At 42.3% G+C, this 20,733-nt stretch overlaps 2 long non-coding RNA genes across 9 annotated transcripts in view; one reads left to right on the top strand and one right to left on the bottom strand.

Moving 5' to 3' along the window:
- The window catches only part of LOC102152372, a 36,169-nt gene extending 28,419 nt beyond the window's left edge, over positions 1 to 7,750 (bottom strand). For 4 of the 6 annotated variants that reach the window (XR_005370888.1, XR_005370887.1, XR_005370889.1 and 1 more), the window contains exons 1-3: positions 7,630 to 7,750; positions 6,582 to 6,670; positions 2,579 to 2,677 (exon numbers count right to left, since the gene is read on the bottom strand). This is a non-coding gene — a long non-coding RNA (uncharacterized LOC102152372). Of the gene's footprint in view, positions 1 to 2,578; positions 2,678 to 2,786; positions 2,883 to 6,056; positions 6,231 to 6,581; positions 6,671 to 7,629 lie in introns of all 6 variants that reach the window. The other 2 variants (XR_005370892.1, XR_005370891.1) reach the window with 2 other exon arrangements.
- LOC102152331 lies at positions 7,345 to 20,235 on the top strand. 3 transcript variants are annotated; one of them, XR_005370886.1, is made up of 4 exons: positions 7,345 to 7,471; positions 8,938 to 9,000; positions 15,416 to 15,533; positions 17,410 to 20,235. It is a non-coding gene; the product is annotated as an uncharacterized LOC102152331 (long non-coding RNA). The 3 variants fall into 3 exon arrangements; XR_005370884.1 differs by lacking the exon at positions 7,345 to 7,471 and adding an exon at positions 7,841 to 8,414; XR_005370885.1 differs by lacking the exon at positions 7,345 to 7,471 and adding an exon at positions 8,648 to 8,773.
- Positions 20,236 to 20,733: the final 498 nt, after the last annotated feature.

The raw sequence follows: 20,733 nt of genomic DNA, 5'->3' as shown, positions 1-20,733 counted from the left end.
GAGTAATAATGTTATTTATCACTCAAGCTGGGACAATGTAGAGAGTGATACAGTGAACTATTAATATTTATGCCAGGACAGACAGGTATAAACTATGACTATCCTCAACAAACCAAGATAGACGATTGCTGTTATGGACTGAATATTTGTGTCCCCTTAAAATTCATATATTGAAATCTTATCCAGCAATGTGGTGGTACTAGGAGGTGGGCTCTTTGGAAGGTGATTAGGCCATAAGGGTGGAGATCTCACCAGACACTGAATCTGATAGCATCTTGATCTTGGACTCCATAGCCTCCAGAACTGTGAGAAATAAATGTTTGGGGATGCCTTGGGTGCCAGTGGTTGAGTGTCTGCCTTTGGCTCAGGGCATTATCCTCCAGTCTGGGGATCAAGTCCCACATCAGGCTCCCTATGAGGAGCCTGCTTCTCTCTCTGCTTATGTCTTGGCTTCTCTCTCTGTGTTTCTCATGAATGAATGAATAAAATCTTAAAAAAAAAAAGGAATAAATGTTTGTTGTCTTAGCTACACAGTCTGTAGCATGACTAAAGCTATCACCCTACTCCTGAAAGATCTGAATAGGTATAATATATGTAAATGAGAACAGGACGCTAAGAAAAAGGAACAATCAGAAACCAAGATAGAATTCTCAGAAATTAAAATATTTGATTGTAAAATTTTAAGGTTTAATAGAAATGGTAGAATATTAAGTTGAGAAAATCATCAAAACATAGAGAAAAAGGAGAATAATATGGAAAATATGAAGAAAAGGGGGACAAAGATATATAAAATATAAATATTTATATTCTGGACACCTGCTTTTTTTTAAAGAGTTCAAAACAGAGAACAGTGAAAAGAAAAAAGGATAATAATAAATGAAATGCTAGAAGAAATGACTCAGAATTTTTTAAACTCAAGGGCTATCGAGTAACCAACAACAACAAAAAGAGAATGTTTCTGTTTTTACATACTCACTGTGAAATTGCAGAACACCAAGGGCCAGAGATTCTAAGAGTTTCCAAAGGGAAAAAAAGTAAGTTCCTTATTTTTCCAATCCAACTGGTATTAGATTTCTAATCCAAAACCACCCATGCCAAAATGCAGTAGAAAAAAATCTTTTAGAGTTCTCAGAGCAAATTATTTTAAAACTAGAAATCTATATCAAACCAAATATTTAAGCATGAGCATCTAATGAAGTCTGTTTCAGATATTCGAGAAGGAAAGAAATGTATTCCCACACATGTTTATTGGGGAGGTTACTTGAGTGTGTCAAGTCCAGCAAAGGTAAAGCAAAAATCCTAGAATGGAAAGTTTTTAAATAGAAGAAATCATAGAATTTACTAAAAAAAAATCCCTGGATACCAATTGTCAGTGACCTAGTAAATCATTTGTCCAAATTAAAAGAATATCAACAGGCTCTAAGAAAAATGTTTTCAAGAAGAATGGAATGGATTCCCCCATCCTACCCCCTCAACAGAGTAAGATGAGTAAAGACTAAATATGATAAAGGAGGCATATGTTTCTTCTACCGGAAGAAAAAAATACAATCAGTAACTCCAGGAAAAACAAAAAATTGCACAAATACGAACTAAACTAAAATGTAGCAGTATTTTGAGCAATTGGATGAGTGTGAGAAAGAAGATGCTATTTGTTCTTGAAATATTTTTCTTTGAATGTTAGTGGAGTCGTGACATTGGAACCATAGAAAAGAAATGCAATCATGGTGCTCTACTTAGCTCTGTAACAATATTTACACAGCCATATTGTAAGCACTGTTTTCTGGTTTTCAATTTTTAGAATCAACCTATAAACAAAGCAGAGGAAACTTAATTGTGGTTACAGAATAGATGGAGTTTGGGAGGTAGAAGGAGTAGAAGGTGGAAGAAAGAGACATTTGGCTTCTATCTTCATCTTACTGAATGAGCAGTCAAAGGTATCATTGACTGTTGATGGAACAAGAATTAGAGGTTTGTCTACAGTTACAACAGTAACAGAGAAACTAAAATAGCTAAAACTTTCAAAACTTAGCAAGGAGTGGGGGAGACACAAATTAAAACCTTATCTACCCTAAAAGGAAGTGGATAATGTCTACTGAGGTTGTTGATCAAGACATAGCCGGGTAAACATATTATTTGAAGATGCAGAAGAAACCACAAGCAGAACTAAAAACAGAAGCTGGTTAAAGGCTGTCGTCTCTGGGAAGTGGAATGGTGGTGAGGAGAGGTGGGTCAGGGTACTGTCTCTTTACATGGCAAAACCTTTTGGACCATTTGATATTTTAATCATGTGCATAAATCAGTCTGATAAAATTTGAATTTAAGTCCTGGAGACCCATTTCTCTGCCACATCATCAAAATACTAAAACTGATTACAAAATAAACGAAATATTCACAATAAAATGAGAGAAAACAGAGAAGCTGATTTAACACAATTCACACTAGTCCATGGCTAAGAAATGGGAGATATGGAATTTGGACAAAAGCAACTATATATCCACTGGGCTAGCCACCACTGGGCCCATATGACAAAGATGTCATCTCTGCTATCCAGGGATTTAGGGTCTAAATGAGGTATTACCAGTTCTACAAGGACTTTCCTCTTCTACGTGTCTGCTCCAGGTCAGCCCCCAAGCTCAGTCCTGAGTCTTGCACACAGCAAACCTCTTGTTTCCTCCTCCTGGAAAAGATAGACCATCAGTCACAGGTAGAATTTGAATTCCTCATCTATCCTTTGGTGGTTTTGCCTTTTAAAAGGAATCATTCCCATCCTGGACCCAGCTTCTTACCTCATTCATTGCTTCCTGGTTAAGCAAGAAGGATTAGAATATTGAGAACTTCCGCTTCCAATGGAGAGCTTGACAGAAAGCCTTAAAGACTATAATCTAGAAACATAAATCAAGTATGTATTTTCATTGCGAGGAGGCCATTAGGGAAGAAATACAAATTCCTAGGAGGTAACATACAATCACCTAGTTGAGCCCCGAGAAATAAAATACAGACTGACAGTGTCGGAGTTTGGAAGGATGGAACCTCTTTCCTGAACGTTGAAAAGATTTGGTGTAGTTTTTGAATGTTGAGTTTGAAGTAGATCAGACCATCTGGAGGTAAATAAATTCTGCCAGGGGGTGGGGACGTGGTACCTGGCCTTCACTGAGTGTTGATATGAGTCCTGATTGGGAAACCAGGATTTTCTTTAAGATCTCTCCTGAGGAGCCCTGCTTGTTGCCAGGAGATCCCATGGGGTATTCTGGTTAAGTGGCCGTCAGTCCTCTGGGAGACTGGAGAGTTTGTAGACTATCAGGTGTCCATGTACACATTCATATGCAAAGCAGGCATGGATTGTAACGATTGTAGACATACAAACTACCTTTTTCCATATGCATACACATGTGTTGTAATTAGTAAAATACAAATGATTTTATTTTATTTATTTTTAAATGTAAATAATTTTAAAGCGTTATTCAACTGACAGTAACTTTTTACATTATGTGGTTTCACAAAAGACATTAAAAGTACAACCACAGGCCTTTTCTGTGCTCTATTAGGCTTCCACGTTTATAGTCAGATCTCTCTGCTTTCTTTTAAAGCACTTAACACAATTTCTAATTGCATTTTTGTTTTTGTGGCCGTTTATTTCATGTCAGTCTCTCCCGCTAGACTATCTGCTTCATGGGGGCAACGAATGCATCTGTTTTTCTCACAAATTGTATTCCAAACTCCTAGCAGAATGCCTGGCACATAGTAGGTGCTCAGTAAATATTTGTTACGCAAATGAATGAAGTGGCAGGGCTGGGGGAGGGTGTTCAATAATTATTTGTTTGATGATTTAAAAGTCTGATTATTAAAGGAGGCAATGATCTGGTTATTTTACAAATATAACCAAGACCCAGCAAGCCAGGAGAGTTACCAAAGAGACAGGTTGGTTCACTGCAAATATGGAGGCAATCTGAACCCAGGGATCTGCCTAGTATCATTGCCAATTTCTAATAGCATTTATTTTTGAGCTTATTTGTAAGTAATGTGATGCTGGACATGATTCAAAGCACACCAAGCAGAGGCTCAGCCTCTTTAGTGATTATAATCTAAAAGAGTGTCCAGTGGAAATTTTACATAGGAATGTTTATGTTGATGCTTTCTCATAAACTATATACTTAGCTCCCTCAGGATGTATGATAGTGTGGGTCACCAACAAGGGATCACTAAAAGGAAGGGACTCCATTTTCTGAAGCCCCCTCCTCAGTCCATTTACTCCCAAGTACCCCTGAGCCTGAAACTAGACTGTGCTATTTATGGAATGCCAATCACCAGAGAGAACTATTCTAGGTGCTTTGGGGAAATACATAGGACTTACCAGGCATGGTACTTGCTTTAGAGGGGAAAACAAGCAAGTCTACATTTATTTTCCTTTGTCACTAGGGTTCTTTCTCTCTAAAGATCTATTCTGGGTACTCAGCAGCTGCTGAATTGACCTGCAAATAAATTCGACTACATTCACAGTTCCTAAAAATGACTGTGACCAGTTCAGTCACAAAGGTGAGAAGAAAATATTTTCAGAGAGAGCAGGGGTACATGAGAAAAAGTCACATAAAATAAGTAGAAAAGGCTTGAGATTGCATAAATCCAACACAAACTGTTGGTTGTGAGGAGGTAGCAGTCTCTCCAGTTATGAAGAAAAATCTCAACATGCATCCTACATGGGACCCTGCCAGCAACCTATGGGCATGTCACTCCCCTTCTCCATTTATGGCTACCGGTTGCCATTGCTTGGCAAGTACAGTAGATGGGAATATTTAAAGACCCTAAACTCTACTCCCAATGAACTGGGACTCCAGTTCTGGAGGTCACAGCAAGGAAATAGAGTGACCCAAACAAATTTCTTTAAGATAAAATTTCCTTTCATTTTGACAACTAACAGCAAAATCTGGATTTCTAAACTACTCTTCCTCCCATCATTTAGGTTGGTGTGCTCAGAAAAGGACAGAGTGGTAGCGATAACTAAGCTACTTGTGGTGGCAACGGTCCTGTAGCTTGCTCGGGTTTGGGCTGCAAGATAGTGCATTTCAGCTACCTTTCACGTTCCTACCACCTAACAATGCTGGCAGGTGAAATTGTAGGAGAGGAAAAATAGTTTCAAAAATAATTTTTTGGATGCCTGGGTGGCTCAACTGTTGAGCATCTGCCTTTGGCACAGGGCGTGATCCTGGAGTCCCGGGATCAAGTCCTGCATCCGGCTCCTTGCATGGAGCCTGCCTCTCTCTCTGCCTGTGTCTCTGCCTCTCTCTCTGTGTCTCTCATGAATAAAGAAAGAAAATCTTTAAAAAATATATTTTTTTCTTCTACCATTCTTTATTCTTGGCTGAGATCCCCTATAATAAAAACACATTAACAGAAGAAAAATGAAAAATTTTTAAAGATTTTATTTATTCATTTGAGAAAGAGAGCATAAATGCACAAGCAGATGTAGGGGCAGAGGGAGAAGGAGGGGGAAAGAATCTCAAGCAGACTCTGCTCTGAGTGTGGAGCCTGGCTTGGGGCCTGATCTCATGACCCTGAGATCATGACCTGAGCTGAAACCAAGAGTCAGATGCTTAACCGACTGAGCCACCCAGGCAGCCCAGAAAAATGAATTTAGTTACATACATATGTACATCCATCCACCCCCCCCCCCGGGATACCCATCCCCCTGGGATACCCATCCCAGGTATGGGACGCCAAGACAGCCTGGTAACTGAGTGGTAACTGAGGCTTATATACCACCCTGGGAAAAGGGATAGGGGTGAGCCTCTCTCTTTTGGTCTTTGCTATTTGGAAGGGGAAACAAGTTTCGTGGGAGAGTTGCCATGTGCCAGGAGTTATATGGGACATTTTACATGTAATAAGCCACTTAATCTACCCAACCTGTCAGCGAGGGGCTTAACATTCTCTTATTCTTGCAGATATTAAGAATAAACAAGTGCAGATATATGAAGTTCCTTGCCCAAGGTCACACAGCTAACACATAGTGGAGGCAATATTGGAAGCCATAATCTGCTATTATCAAGCTGAGGCTTACTTACAGGCAGGAAGTGTGTTTATCTCAACCACGAAGCCCCTCCAGACACTCTGGACAAAGTAGAATCGTAGCAGAAGATAAGGAGAAATGGGACCCTCCTGCACCCCATCTTTTGCACTTGAGGAGTTGCTGCTTCCTGCCTCGTGGGGCAAAAGGGCAGAGCCCTGCTTTCATTCCTCTGCAGAAAAAAAAGCAGGTCTATGCCAGACATAGAAAGTTCACTCTTCAGACCTTTCTGCGAAACTGCATTATGTTCTGTTTCATGTTTCCTAAATTATTTGCAACAGGCAGCTGTGCTTGGTCAGAATCTCTGAGGTGCTCTGGGATTCCAGACAGGGTGGGGGCTGCCGCCCTGCTCTCTCCGGCTGGGAATAATACAATTCACAAATGTGGAGCATCTGGGGAATTTAGGGGCTAAAAAAGAGAAGCTCCTGGCTGGAAGTGGCTAGGATTCCTGGAACTTCGTGGTCCAGGGATGTTTTGCTTTTGCTGTGTAGCTAATAATACAGCAGCCCTGTATTGACATTACCGTGTCGTAGGCACCGTACGAAGGACCTTTTGCAGGTTCTTGACGCATCCATCTGGCAATCCTGACAGCACTTAGTCCTCGCAAAGACCCTGAGAGGTAGATATTAGCCGGCACATGTTATATGAGATGAATAAATGGAGGCTCAGATATAATCACAGCTTTTCCACCAAGTTGGGGTTCAAACCCAGGCTGCTTGGCCTGAATGTTCATATTTTTAACAACAGTATGTTGCTGTCCATGAATTTACTGTGAGGTTAACGAATATATCGGACAAGCTTTTCTCCATCTCACACGCTACCCACCAAATGCTTGAGCAATTGAGATAGTTTGAGTTCACTGATGAGGCGAATGGAAAAACAGCACTTGGGTTTGTCCCAGTTACATGAATTAATTCTGTCTTGGGGTTCTGATGGCAGCATAAACCAAAGAGCCCAGAATCCCATGATGAAATTATATCGTTAAAGTCCTTGGCAGCTTAGCTATTATTTTATGTAAAATATATGCATGGCTTCTGAGAATTCTTCTCCACCAGCAGACAGGATGAAAAAAATATTAGCAATGATCGGATTCTATGCTATCACGCCGGTATTTATGTGCCATTATTGATAGGAATGCTGCTTGTTTGGAATCTGGAAGGTAAACAGAGTTTCAAATTCCAACCCTCTATTGTGGAAAGTAATAACCCTGCAGCATGGCCATGCAAATTAAGGAACTCTGAAACCCCAAACCTCCAATCACAGCACCGGGCACACCAACATTCCAAACACGCCTCTCTCCCCAAAGAGAGCCTGGCTCATGCCACGGAATCTTTTCAGAGCCAGCATCAAAGGCTGCGTGAGGCCCAGTATGTGGGACATCTCATTGTAGCCCAAGTCCCAACGTGGGGTGAGGTCAGTGAGGGCAAATAACTAAATAGTTTTCTCCAAAACGCCATAGTTGGAATTCCCTCCCCTGCCCTGGGTTCCTCGCCCCTCCTCGCTGTCATGCATGTCTTAGTCTTACAAAGTCCTGGGGGCTCAGTGCCTGGCTGGCCCCCCGCCCCACCCACCTGCTGCACAAGGCGGTGCCCAGCCCAAGCATAAAAGAACTCCACCACCACCACCCCCCCTTCTGCAGAGAGGGACAGAGCTCGAGACACGCCCAGGCTATCTATAGAAAATCCCTCTGGGGGTTCTGCTGACAAGTCACTCGAGATCCCTCCTTGGGCTTTATTATGTCACAGGAACCCTGGATGGAATGCAGAGGATTAAATTCCGAGCCCTTCCCAGTCGGCTGGCCCCAAAGGAGGGGAGCCAGCCGCTTTCTGCCTGGCTCTGGGGCCAGCTGCGCTCTCAGGTGCCCCCTACTGCATGTTTTCGGCCCTCTGGTCCTGACGCCTGCAAAGGCGCAGGCCAACCTTCCAGGGAGGCTGTAGGAAGGCCTGGGGGCTGCAGGCAGCTCTACCCGGCTGCTTTCTTAAAGCCTGGAGGGAAAAGGATGGACGCTAAGGATGCAGCTTTGACCCTCAGAGCTCACCGAAGGGATGTGGGCAAATCACTGCTCCCCACTGAGCTTTGGTTTCCTCCCTGGGAAAACCCTGGCCCATGAAACTGCTACTATCACTACCTCGCAGAAGCTAGAGGGTGGATGCCACGGAGGGCTCTCAGCAGGTGCTGAGGGGGGATTTGGAGGCCCCAGTGGCAGGCACAGGTCCATGCCCATTGAAGGATGACAGAAAAGATGCCAGAGCGAGGAAACACTTCAATTGTGGGCTTATTCTTTTTGAAAGGCAAGGATATCATCTGGTTACTTAACCTGACAATCTTGTGTGTTCCTCACCCATAATATGATGAGGTAGGTTCCTACCTACTAGGTAGGTCTGTGGTGATGAATAAATGGGTCAGTTCATTAAAAGGGCTTCAGATGGTGCCCGGTGTGTACCAAGACGCCTATTTTTATTATTATTCTATGGGTTACCTATGGTTGTTGTTGTTCTTATTATGAGATCCCGGAGCTTTTACAGCCAACAATGCTTTGCAAAGATCACTAGTGTTGATAACATTCCTTGCATATTTATGACATGCCAGTCATTCTGCTGAACATTTAAAATAATCCAGCATTTCAGAACAATCCTGTGCATGAAGTACTATCATTTCCATCTTTTAACACTGAAGAACCCGAGTGTTAGGGACCTGCGCTAGGTCAGAGAGCCGGTGAGTGACAAGCATGGTCATACCTGTCCCACCAGAGCTTGCCCAGACTGGAGTCCTCTCCAGCTGTTGGAACTCCCAAGCACCCTTGACCTTGCTGGGTCTCATATGGAGCCATAAGGCAGATACTTACACCCGCTTTCTTTCCTTCACACGGTTGTCTCCAGGGAAGTGCTGTGCCAATTTACGTTCTGCCCAGAAGTGGGAGGATCTAATCTTCATACAGGAAGGTAAGTCAAAGGAGGTGGTAGCGGACTTGGACAGTCCCCGGGAGCTTGCAGATTCATGGGATTGTCCTGCTCCTTCTCAGAGAATGAGAAAGGACGGAGGGGACATAGTATACGTTTGATCTAAGCCAAAAGCCCAGGGAGGCAGGCTCCTGTAGTCCTGGGGAGGCCACTTGTGTTATGAAAAGTAGATGGTTCCCCACTTTCAGAACCTGGCAGGTCTTGAATCTCTCCGTGTGTGTCCATGCGGGCGCACACGTGCACGCACCACACACACACACTGATGCTTTCAGTAATAATGCATCACTAGGCTTCCACCTTAGCCGAGTATGTGAAACATGTAAACAAATAATAAATTATGCCTGTGCCAATGGGGCATAGAAGCAGTAACTATAAAATACTACCCAGGGGAGAGAAAGTTTATTGAGACTATGATAGAATGCCCCAATCTCATTGCCAATGGCATTATTTCACACCCAGAGCAAGCTGGCAGGGTTGTTACTTCTTGAAGGAGAGTTTTGTCTTTCTCTTTAAACATTAGATTTTTTTTTCTCCTTTAAACAATGCAAATCTTTCCTTCCAAAGGGATCTTGAAGAGCAGATTCCTTCCATTGTTATAAAAGGGATTCGGGATCCTCAGAATGAAGGGATTCCTGATGACAAGGGCTTTTTGTTGTTGTTGTTGTTTGTTTTGTTTGTTCGTTTTAAAGATTTTATTTATTTATTCATGAGAGACCCAGATAGAGAGAGGCAGAGACACAGGCAGCGGGAGAAGCAGGCTCCATGCAGGGAGCCCAACATGGGACTCCATTCTGGGGCTCCAGAATCACGTCCTGGGCCAAAGGCAGGTGCTAAACCACTGAGCCACCCAGGGATCCCCATGACAAGGTTTTAAGTACTGCTCATTTGGCACGGTGGGTGCCACCAAGGCTTTCCTTTACATGGAATGCAGACCTTGGTTCCTAGGGGTAAAAGATCCTTTGAGGGACATGTCCCTGCTGGACCCTGGGTTGAGAGATGATGCATCATAACAGACTAGAGCAGTGGTCTCCAAGGTGGGGTGTCATACCCAGAGGGTGCTATCCCCAAGCAATTCATTTGAAGTGAAGAAAGTATTCACTTTTTATACTTATTTTTTATGTTATCAATACAAAACCATTTTGGTTATTAAAACTTTAAATATATATAAAAGTAGAATAACTTAATGAACTTCCCATGTACCCATGTAGTCATCATCTGACTTCAAATATCATCAATAATTCGTGGCTAGGCTGTTTTCCACTATTCATCCACCTACTTGCTCCACTCTCTTCTCCTCCCACATTCTTTGAAGCAAATGCCACCGTATACATTGGGAAAAGCAGTCTTGTACATGCAGTCATTGGACACTCCTCACCACCCCGTAGAACATTTCTTACCAAAAGATAAAGCACCCACACAGCCTGTACTGGGTTTTATTGCCTTGTGTGGGAATAGCTTTCCCTATTTTAGGTTCAATGGATGTTCCTTTGCTTAAGCATGCACATCAATGGGTCACAGGTCCTCAGTCTTCAGTATTTCAGACCTCATGGGAGAGAAGTTGGGGTCCTTCCACTCTGAGAGGACCTACATATAGATCAATTGCCCTTTATTGGCTGCTGGGTGAGACCCAACAGCCATGAGAGACCAATCTATGTTTCTTCTCTATGTAAGGAAAATGTTCCACCTTGCATTTTCCTTGGTGATTCCAGCACCACAATAAAAAGAACTGAAGAGTTTGGAGTCCATCCTTGGATTGGTAACCAGTGCACAGTGTTCTGCTCCCTAGAACTGATAACTGCTGCTCTGTGTTTTGCTGTACACTCTCTCATTATGGCCATAAATATTTCAATATATGGATCTAAACAAGTCCTCCATCTTTAAAAACATAACCATAATACCATCATTATATTCTGAAAGCATCAATGATAATCCCTCCACATAATTGAGTATCTAATCACTGTTTACTTTTCCTCAATTGTCCCATTTTTTTACAGTTTGAACTGGGATACAAACAAAGTCAATACATTGTGATGGATAAATATGTCCCTTATATCCCTTTTAATTTATTGATCCCTTTCTCAACCTTTTATTCTATTCTTGCAAATTTTGTTGAAGAACCTGGATTATTTTTCCTGGTTAATCTACAGGTTGGATTTTGCTGATTACATTCCCATGGTATCATTTATCATGTGCTTTTATCCCTTGTATTTGCTATAAATGAAAAATCAAGAGGCTCTCTCAGGTTCAAATTAAATATTTCTGGCAAGAACACTTTGTAGATGGTGCTGTGGACATCTATTGGGAGAACATAATATTTGGTTTTCTCTTTTTTTTGTGATATCAGCAATCTGTGATGATCATTGCTAAATCCTGTAACTCACTAAGGATTACAAAATGTGACATTCTATATATCTGTCCTCATTTATTAGCTGGAATACTTCTATAAGGAGAATCTTCTCATTAGCTTTCTGCTAACCCCGAGGCATAACTCTTATAGGAAAGGCAGGACAAATGATTTTTTTCCTGGACCAGTTTTCAAAATAATAAGTTCATCATCTAGTATTTTCCAAAAGTGATTACCACCTATCTTTCAGTAGCTATAAGCATATGAATTTGCACATATATAATGTGATTTAACCCATTGTGGTTACTCAAAGTCCCTAATTTTTGGCCAGTGGAAACCTATTCAAGTTGGTTCCTGAGTCCTTTTGACATGACCCCACTACTAATTGATAGCTTCTTTGTTTTCTGGTATGACAAGATGTTCCAAGCGTACTTCCCAGACTTCTCCAAGGAGCTGATTCCTTTTAGTGGGAAATAGTATTTAAAGACCACAATCTATACTTAGGGTTAGATTATCCTTTTTAAAAAATTCTTTAAAACTATTTAAAAATAAAAATGTGCATAATATATTAATACTATGGTAAGTAGATAACATTTATGAATGACAAAGAAACATACATACCAAATACAATTTAGAGACCTACTTATTTAAAGTATATATCTGAGAAATGTGCTTGAATTCCAATTCTGAGCTCCTTTTCTGGCTCTTTGGCCTTGGTCAAGTACTTTTTTCTCTCTAAATGTCATTTTCTTCAAGTGTAAAATGAACAACAGTCATAGCTACTTCAGGGAATATTATGACGAGCAAATAAGGTAGATGGTAGAGAGAGATAGAGATATTGGTAGATGATAGGTTAATAGATCCATTGTTAGCATAGATCAATGTGCACACGTACATACCCTGGCTTCACTCAACAAATGGGAGCTATTCTAGTATATCGACTAAGACCAATATTGGCAGAGCCCCACTCTTATGGAAGGTCCTGTGTCTGCCCCTCAAGGATCTTGCAAACCAGAGGACTAGAGAAGCACTGCTCATAGGTATGCACATGCAGCAACCATTCTCCCAAGGACTTCCTGAGCAATATGAAGGGTGAGCCTTCTGGAAGTTCAGAGGAGAACTCCTGGGCACCTGGAGAGGTCTGGAAGTCTTTGTGAGAAAGATAGGGCTTTACTAAGGAGGTGGACATGGGATATGAGGTGGCAGAGAAGGCATGCCGGGTGGGGCAGATGGCCAGGTACAGAGAAAAGGGGAGACAACAAAATAGTAATAGGAGGAGAAGCTACTGGAAGAAACAGTCGCAGGAAAGAATGAATGTTCCATAGTCCCAACCCTCCATAGAGGTGAGCCAGAGGAGGATAAGAAACAGGACCCTGTTGGTTTTAAGAGTATATTTGGTCTCTCAGTAGTGGAAGGAAGCTGCGCTGCATCTGAGAGGAAAGAGGGAGTGGGGGCTTGCACAGAGGGCTCCCTGTGGGTGGTCCTTAGAAGGACAAAGCCACCCAGGCACTAGACAACTACAGAGCAACCTAGAATCCCATAAGCTGCCCTAGTGTGTGGCAGGCATCCCCCCACTTTCACAATGGCTTTGATGGCCCAAGCCCCAGGAACGCCAAGACTAGGCTGGCAGCAGCAAAGCCAATGCCAGGAATAACTGAAACTGTGCATGCCTCTCAAAAGCTTGGTGGGCCTCTGGATCCTGTCTGGCCGGGCCACGTCTGGAACTCACATTATCACGATTACGTGTCCGACACTGTGTTAAGTGCTTAACACACATTCTGCCATTTAGTCCTATGGTCAGCCTCCAAGACAAAGTGTTCCCATTCAACAGATGAAAACACTGAGGGTACAGAAGTCCAGCAATTTAGTGCAGGTTAAATACAAACTGAAGGTGGAATTCAAACTTAAGTCTGCCTCTAAAACCCTTTCTCCTACTCTTTTCACTCTCCACTGTTACTGACTATCCCTTAAAATGATGGTCAGATTCATTTAGTACAGCATCTATGGTCGCCCATGGTAGAAGCTGCTGGAACATTCCACATTTTTTACACACATTAACTCTTTTAGTTCTCTCATGCCTTGTGGGAAGCTTTTCTATTATTCTTATTTTGGAAACGGAGGCACAGAGAGATTAAAAAACCTACCTCAGGTCACACAGTGAGGACAGCGCAGGGTTCAAACCCAGGCAGTCTGGATCCAGAGCCTGCAGGCTTGATCTCGTGCCATAACTCTGCCTCACATGGGCCAGGTTTCCTCTCCATCCCACGTTTCCTTTCTAATGCAATTATGTGCCTGCCCAGGAAGCACTGTCGGGGAGTGGCAGGAAGGCTGAAATACCCCGAGAACAAGATGTTGGAGGTGGCAGGTGGCAGTTCTATGCTAACAATGTCTGTTCCCCTTGCAGCGGCACCTCTGATACTTATGTGAAGTGAATGCACTTGGCTCTGGGAATCAGAGAATTTGGAGTTTTAGGAGTAACAGTGCACGTACCAGGGAGGGATCCTATTCCACTACTCTGGTGTCAGAATTTTCTTTTTTTTTTTTTAAATTAAAAATTCTTCTTAGGAGATTTTATAGGGAGAGCACAAGCAGGTGGTGTTAAGAGTAGGGGAAAAAAATCTTCTTTGTCCCTTAGGGACTAAGAGCAATGCCTGTTCTACTGAGATTTGTAGTCCAATTTATCTTCCTTAAATGACCACATAGGAAAATGATCACAGCAGCGAAGTGACATTAGAAATGTGAAATGGATAAATAAAACGTTGGCGAGCGCTCTGGCTGCTGAACCCACTTGAAAAATGGAGATCTAAAGAGTACACAAACTGAACTAGAAGGAGCCTTTAGAAGGAAGGCAACAGAACAAAAATGTCAAATGTTTATCTGGACAAAAAGAGAAACTGATGGGCAGAGGCCCTCAGGCCCTTGCAGGATTCTTTCTTCTTGAGCAAGGCTGAACATTTCCACGGGTCATTTCCCTGCAGTGGTCACAGCCACTTCTAGTGATGACGGCATACCACGGAGCGTTCCTCGTGGAAGGGCCTTTGAGGTCACACTTTGTAGTCTGACCACTTCACTGTGCAAATGCGGAGCCAGGCCCAGAGAGATGAAGTGACATGGCCTGATACTTGATGTGCATTGTCTTGTGCAATGTTTACAAAAATCAAACCATTCATCAGATTGGAATGCAGGTGAAAACAGCAGCAACCACTGACATCCCCGAACCCTACTGTGTTCCAGATCCCAGAGAGCCTTCTGCAAATGTGATGTCATCTCATCCACGCAACAACTTGGTGAGATTGGTACTAGCACAGCCATTGAGGCCTGGAGAAATTAAGTGTCTTGACCAAGGTCACATAGCTAGGAAGTGTCAAAGCCACGTCTCAACCCAGCCCTGGCACCAAGTCTCATGTTCCTTCTTTACTGCCTTTTGACAAGAATGGGGAATAGTAAAATAAACCAGGATATATCTCCTGGGATATTATTTCACAATTAAAAATTGTTATGAACTTTATGTAGTAACATGGTAAATGCTCATTATACAGTGTTTAGTGAAAACTGTAATAGTCGATGTAACTATGCAGAAGAAAAATGGAAGTAGAATGTTTAAATACTAACAGTGGCTGAATAGCATGATAAGCTTCTCTTTTTTTTTCTGCTTTTTACCCATTTTAATTTTATGTAATGTGGTATAGATCTTTTTGTAACGGAAGAATGAATATAACCATTTTTCTTAAAGAACCAGCAGTATACTTTTAGAATCGATAAGGAAAAGGCTAAAATGAATAGTAATATATTTTCCTTTCCTTGGCAATAAAAGCTAATAAGTAATTGATTTGCAGTGTGAGATAGAAGACCATTATACAAAGTCCATACATAACACCATTCTCTTCTTACATTTCATCAGATGCAACAAAAACTAAAACTCAAAGAATTAAAATCTGAAGCTACCCTATTTTTATGGCTGGCGTAGCCGAGTCTATTAATAAAACGAGATGATAACCTTCCTATGTTTACCAGGGTGGTGACTAATCATTCTTTCCTCTGTCTGTAATTGAGCTCCAGCCAACATTGAGGCACGTGGACACATTGGGTTAGAAGATTCCTTCCCGTCCACTCTCTCCTTCCACGTGTGGAAGCTCAGGCAAAAAGCAGCAAGTCACTTGCTCAAGATCTTGTGAGTCTTAATATTTAAATCCTGAAAATAAACTCCAAACCCCCCTTTTTGGTTTTGTGCCGATCCCAGCAGCCAGTTCAGAACCCTTCCTTCTCTGGATGAGTTAAGGCTTCAGTGAGGGCACAGGATGAAAAGCCCAGTTTAATAAACATGGGCATTAGCAGTAGCTTAATTCCCTGAGTGCTTCCTAGGTGCCAAGCACCATGCTAAATGCTTAACACGGCCGATTTAGCCCCTAACGTAAGCCTGAGGTACAGGTAATAACATCAATCTTATTTCTATGCTGAGGAATAGGAGGGTCCGGAGGACCAAGCCTCATGCCCCAAATGTATAGCCAGCTGGCAAGTGGGCCAGGGCTTTAGCCTGGATTGAAGGCCTTCAGAGCCAGGACTCGTACCTCCTGCGTCTTAGCCCAGAAGGGATTCACAGTGCCAACAGGCTCTCACCCATGGACACAATGTTATTCCCGGGGAGTTAAGAAACTTGCCTGAGGTGAGAAGGGGTGTTGGAAAGAAAGCCAGATGTCTGTAGTCCAGAAACATGACCAAGGCTATTTGGTAGCAATCCAGAATGCCTTGATTTCAACCTCAGAAAAGCAATCTATCAGCTCCTCCTTCTTCCTTCTTCCCACCAAAGTGTGCCTCTTGGTAGCCTTGGCTTTTGCTTACTCAGCTTGCACACCCCCACCCTTTTTTTAATAGAAATTGTGATCAAATGTAAGCTCGGCAACTCATTCAACAGATGCATGGTGGGTTTCAGGCCTTGGCAAGGCCTGAGGGGAGGACGGGGTGCAAAGTTCTTCTCCAATGTGGTACATGACCTCAAGAACCTTCAAGAACTGCACCAATAGGCTTACTTTGCCAGACAGACATGGAGGAGCCCGAGAGGGGATGCCTGTTACTCTTTTAAAGTGAGCAGTCCATGCTCCTATGTTTGCCAGAGGAATTACACAAACATTTATATATCCTAATACCCAGCAAGGCAGGCCTGAAGCTCCCGGCACTGAATGGCTCGAGTTCTATTTCCTCTGTCAAAATTAAGTGGCCCTGGCTGAATTGAGGGCACACTGTGTTAGCCAGTCAATGAGCAGAGCCAGGAAAATTGGTATCAAAGGAAAGAAGAAGAAAGGAATGAGCAGACATTTAAGATAAGCCACTGAAAAGCACATATTGGAATTCAAATGTATCAAGAATAGGCTTTGGAGCTAGTTGTGTCTGATTCTGAATCTTGGCTCCAAACAATCACAGGCTGCGTGATGTTGGTAAGTCCTGTAGTTATTCTCAGGTTCTGTTTCAAAATCACTAAACGAAGTACTGATGCTCACCTTGCAGGGCTACGAGATTCATGATAATGCATGCCTAATGTCTAGCGCAGCGCCTGCCATTTTGCATTGCCTACTGTGTGGTGACTAGTATTTATAATCCCTGGGCATTTCCACTAACTGTTGGCTTGGCCCACAGTTGTAAATTAAGTTGAGGATTTCCAAAAGTGAGGGAAAATAATGTCTTAAAGCAAAATTCAACAAACAGCTGAGCAATATTTACTGAGTATCTGCTCTGGACTTCGTTGGGGTTGGGGAGGCAGGGAGGACTGCCTGCTTTTTCCATGACAGAGAGAAAATAAAAACTCAAATTAAAATAAAAACTGAACTAAGATAGCTTGTTTTCAAAACACTAGGCTCAGCCTCTGTGGAGAGAGAAAATGAACTCACCAATTTGTTTCAGCTCCAAAGGCAAACTACAAATGAACGTGGATATCCAGTTTTGACCGGAGTTGATCAACTAAGTATGCTCTAGAGCCAGGTGGAGTAGCCCAGGTAATACAAGCTGCTATAACAGAAAAAACCCCAAAGAAGATATTTCTTTCTCATTCACAGGAAGTCCAAAAAATTGGAGATGGAAGAGATGTGAAAGGGGTCCTTCCAGGCTCTGGCTGGCTGAGGCTTTACCATCTTCAGCGTGAAGCTCCCAAGTCTGACCTGGCATCGACTTCCAGCCTACAGATGGGGGAAGCAGGAAGGCACACTTCTCACCTCTATCTCCACACTCCATTGGCTAAAATTTAGTCATATGGTTGTACCTAATGGCAAAGGAAGCTGGGAAAACGATCTGTTAAGCAGGAACTGGAAATGGATTTTCAGAATAGCAGTCAGTTTCTGCTACACAGTGCACCTGCAAACACCAGGGATTCCATGTTTGGGAAATCTAAGACCCATTCTTTCTTGTTTTCATTCTTGTAACTCACCCCCGGTATTTAGTCCTTTGGTCCCCAGGTTCATAACTACAGGCAAATTTTCACAGTACAGGGACAAAATAGAATAAAAGGGAGAGTGGTAGATATTAAGGACTCTCAAAGGGAAAAGTCAAACGAAATTTAAGCCAAGAGGGAAAAATCAACATTCAGCCTCTCTGCTTATACAACACTCTGAAGGTGAAGCCTCTAAGAAACCAAGGCAACATTCACAGAGCTGCATCAGCAGATTTGGGATGTTTTGACACAGTTAAATTTAAGCTAAAACTTGAGTCTTCCTCAAAATAAGAGCATTTAATTGATTGTTTATGTTTCCTGGCTATTGTAAACTCAAGCCTAAACCACCAAGTCATACTATCTGTAATGATCATACCTTGTTCTGGAGCGTTCAGTTCTTAGAACCTCCAGAGCTTAGAGAAATGGCTTCCTTTATTGGCATGTCCAGGACAAATATCCACTATTCATGTAGGTCTACCTCTGGATTCTTGTCCGTTCTCCCGGACTCCATGTGGCTCAGACCACAAGAAGCTCAGGCTGAGATTTCCTGTCTCATCTTCCACAACTTTTCCACCTTCCTGCGAAAGTTCTGCTTTGGAGCTCATATCATCTTAGTGTCAATCTTTCTTTGTCACGACCCGCAATAATAAACACATTTTATATTTTGATCCAGTACACGCACACACATACACACTTAAAACAAAAGTTTCTTGAAACATTCTTATTTTATTAAGAATTATGCATTCAGATAATTTCTGTTTAATTCTATTTCAATCCATTAAAAAAATGCTCCTTGAGATTACTAAATTGTTTAGATAAACCATAGATTGGTTATGTTTGTGGTCTACTAGTCTACAGTCATCAGCCTACATTAGCAGAATTATTTTTTCTCTCCTTGAAGCCAGGGAACCTCATCTCTGCTCCACTTTTCCCGTATTTTCCTAAAATTACACCCTCAGCTTTTCCCCTTGTCACCTTTTGAATCTGTAACTCCTGTATCTCCCTAGACCTCAGACTCCTATTCTTATAGTCCTCTAGCTTGTTACACCCACTTTACCTACACTTCAAGATTAATAAAGAGTTTTAGACCCTTACTCTTCCATTGACTCTTCTTTATTAGAAGCTTTCTGGTCTTGCGTTTCCCAGGCTACCCATACTCCATCACTACAACCTTCTAATTTGCCTATTGGTCCACCACTTGGCATGAGATATTTTGGTTCTGTCTTCTTGATAATCAGGCCCACAGCTTGGCCATCAGCCTGATGGGCATGGCCAAGAAAGTGTACACATTAATGTGTCTGAGCCAGGCCTGTCAACTGGGATTGATGTCTCCACTGAGTCATGACTGCTTAGTTATTCTTTAGCCCACTGTAATCCTCCCACTTCTAATCCCTCTGCACTGTTATAGACTGAAAAATACAAAGCATACTTGCTGGGCCTTATTTTACTCTGTCTGCAGCATCTGAGACTATCAACCTTCAAAATCTCTCCTCATTACTTTGAACGCTCCCACTTCCCTAGTTTTTTGCATCTTCTCTGGCCACTCCTTTTTAAGCTTCTTCATAAATTCTTTCTCTTCTCTCTACCTCTTAACTGTTGATGTCTTCACATTCTACAACATTCTAGGGCAAAGTCATCCATGCACATGGTTTCCCCTGCATGATGATGACTCTCACCAATATATCCTAAATCCATGGTCCTTGCAGCTTCATATCCAATCCTTATTGCATCCCTTCACCAGGATGTCTCACAGAGCCTTTCATTTTTTTTAAAAGATTTTATTTATTTATTCATGAGAGACACAGAGAAAGAAAGGCAGAGACACAAGCAGAAGGAGAAGCAGGCTCCTCGCAGGGAGCTCGATGTGGGATTCTGGGATCAAGCCTTGAGCCGAAGGGAGATGTCCAACTGCTGAGCCACCCAGGCATCCCTCACAGAGCCTTTCAAACACAACATGTCCCAAAATGAAGTTGGATCTTTCCCCCTACTTAGTGTTCTTCAAAGGGTTGCCGTTGCATTTAGAAAAAAAAAATCCATAATTATTATGGTCTTCCAGATCTAAATGGTCTAATAACCTCTAGCTCCCTTGTCCACCCCATTATTTAGACTTTTCTCATGACTCATTCTGCTCAATACAAACTTGAAGTTCCTCCAATACTTATCACAGGGCTCTGCCTGAAATGCTATTGACCCAGCTGGAAAAGCCACAAAACTCTCTTCCCCACCTCACTAAGTTTTCTACTGAAATACCAGCTGCTCACAGAAGCCTCTCCCACCAGCCTGTCAAAATAATATCCTTATCCCCTTCCCCTGCTTTATTTTGCTTCAAAGTAGTTACCATGACATTACATGAATGTGTTTATTTCTGTTTATCCTGTTCACTAGAATATAAGTTTATTTAGCTGAATTCCCAGCACCTAGAACAATACTTGAGACAAAGTAAGAACTCAATAAATAATTGATGAACAAATGATTTATTTATCTCCTTCCTCTCTCTTATCTGCTGCCCCCAAACTGTGCTTTCTCCAGGATTCTAGGTAAAAAGTGCATGATTTTCCCAGTCATAGCCCAAGCCAGAAGCTTGGCCTGAAGCATCCCCTACTTATTCTTTCCACCCATATCCCATCTTTCATGTTTCTTAGTGTATCCTCCTAAGTCTCTCTCCTGTTGCACTTAATTTCTCCATCTTCGCTGCTGTGACCTTGTTTTCAGTATCATGGATCCCTTTGTAAATTTAATAAAAGCAATGGGTCGTCTTCTCAGGAAAACATGCATGGAAACAACATATTCTTCATAAAAGAGTCTTTAGATTTTCCAAAGCCCAGCATGGATGTCCCTCCCCAAGTGCCACTATATCCAAAGGTAAAAATCTCTGGCTCAATGACTCCTTATTTTTTGCATGAATAACTGTGGTGTGCTTGGCTCTGAATGTTTGTGCCCCGCCCCACCCCCA

This window comes from Canis lupus, chromosome 15 (assembly GCF_011100685.1).
Source record: "Canis lupus familiaris isolate Mischka breed German Shepherd chromosome 15, alternate assembly UU_Cfam_GSD_1.0, whole genome shotgun sequence".
NCBI classification, from domain to species: domain Eukaryota; kingdom Metazoa; phylum Chordata; class Mammalia; order Carnivora; family Canidae; genus Canis; species Canis lupus.
Note: the sequence above shows the minus strand (reverse complement) of the source record. Positions and strands in the feature narration are given on the sequence as shown.